Here is a 1,888-nt window from a genome sequence, read left to right as displayed (position 1 = left end):
AAAAAAAAAAGAATATAAATTATTTAAATGATGTTCTATAGATTTATAAAATAGGGTAACTGTCCCTATTAATGTGCCTGTATGTTTTAATGTGCTTTTATATTTAAATAAGTCATAAAAATAAACTGGTACAAATAAATAGTGTTTTTTTTTATTAAGTTAAAGTATTAACTTAATAAAACGAAACTAAAAAAATAAAAAAAGTCAATACTTTAACTTAATAAAAAAAACACTTTATCTATTTATTTGTACCAGTAAATTTAAATAAGTCATAAAAATAAACTGGTACAAATAAATAGACAAAGTGTTTATTTTTATTAAGTTAAAGTATTAACTTAATAAAAAAAAAAACACTTTGTCTATTTATTTACCAGTACTAGTTTATTTTTATGACTTTAAACATAAAAGCACACTAATAGGGACGTACAGACACATTAAGTAGGGACAGTTGCCCTGCGATAAGATCTTTAAACGCAAACGTAAGTATTACGATTGCAATGACGCTAAAATTATCTCACATCTGCAAATGCCCGTCGATAACAAAGTGCAGCAAATTCTCGAGGGTTAAAGCTACACTATTACTCTCAATTCGTTTCTCCGACATAGCGAACACTTTTGCACAAATTATTACGAGGTTATATCAGGTCGCGTCGCATCGCTCTGACGACTCGCTCCCTCCGACTACGAATCGCGTCGTCACAAATGGTCCGTAAACCGCTGTGCACGTCGCGAGCTATACGTTGAGCGTGTTGATTGGTCGTTACCAGCTTTCAGTGGAGAGGACATGCCTTGACGGCCTTTCGCATGTCGCCCCTCAAAGTGCCCCTCGTGCCCCCGCACTAACGCCCCCTGGAGAAGTGGTATAAACTACATAGCAACATTCACTCTTCTGCACGCCGCGGGTATACAATTTGTGGTGCGTGTCCGTACTGTGTGGTCGCGATCGTTGCGAGCGCGGGGGGAGTTTTTGGCTTTTGCTTTGATACCGATGTTTTGCCGTCAAAGGCGCCTAGGGTAAGTGTCTCTATTAGTGTGCCTTTAAGAAAATTTGTTTATTACTGAATTAATTACTAAATACTGTAGCTTTCAATTTGTCTGTTTAAAGTTAATTACTATCGATTTTTCAAATATTTCTTTTTCTTATGAAATTTTTTTTATGTAAAAAAATATTAATATTTTAATATATTTTAATAAAAATAAAAACAATGTTTTTGTCCCTATTAGTGTGCCCCTCCACGGCGCGATGGCCATATTAAGGGCCCCCCTATTACTGTGCCTGTCCATATATATTTGTGTGCCCTTTAATTAGTGTGCCCGCGATTAATGAGTCTGTTCTTTAATTCATTTCACTACATGCATTCATGGACAACGAGGTTGCTTTATTTTTAATGAGTTTTATGAACGCTTGATTTTTAACATTCTAATAATTTTTCTTAAATAATATTAAATAAATGATATAATTTGATGTTAGTTTAAAAAAATAATTTAAATAAGTGTTCAAAAGTTTATACGTGTTTTAAAAAAATCTGTTTAACTAAATTTAAGAATAAGTGTATTTTAAGACTAATATTATAGTTAAGGGGGGGGGGGGTAAGGTTAATTCGGTGAAAAAAAGGCATGTTTTTAAGAATTTTTTTTGGCAATACAGATAGTGTTAGTTTATTCAGTCAATTTCCATATAATAATGCAACATTTGAAGAATATTTTCCTAAATTTTCATTGCAAAATATTGAAAATTGAGCGAGTGACAGTGATCTCCGGAGGCGCCTCGAAAAAAAAGTTTTGCGGTGTACATCATAACTCGCAACAGAATCATCTGAAACAAAAAAATCAAAATACATTTGTTAAAGGAGATATTTCTCGAGGTAACCCTAGATCGGAAGAGCAC

General features: G+C 33.2%; 1 protein-coding gene across 1 annotated transcript in view; it reads right to left on the bottom strand.

Annotated features, from left to right (window-relative positions):
- The window catches only part of LOC105459597 (transcription initiation factor TFIID subunit 6-like), an 8,579-nt gene that overhangs the window by 4,813 nt on the left and 1,878 nt on the right, over positions 1 to 1,888 (bottom strand). The window lies entirely within an intron of this gene.

This window comes from Wasmannia auropunctata, unplaced genomic scaffold (assembly GCF_000956235.1).
Source record: "Wasmannia auropunctata unplaced genomic scaffold, wasmannia.A_1.0 LD334179.1, whole genome shotgun sequence".
NCBI classification, from domain to species: domain Eukaryota; kingdom Metazoa; phylum Arthropoda; class Insecta; order Hymenoptera; family Formicidae; genus Wasmannia; species Wasmannia auropunctata.
The sequence above is the reverse complement of the archived record's forward strand: the minus strand, read 5'-3'. Positions and strand labels throughout refer to the sequence as shown.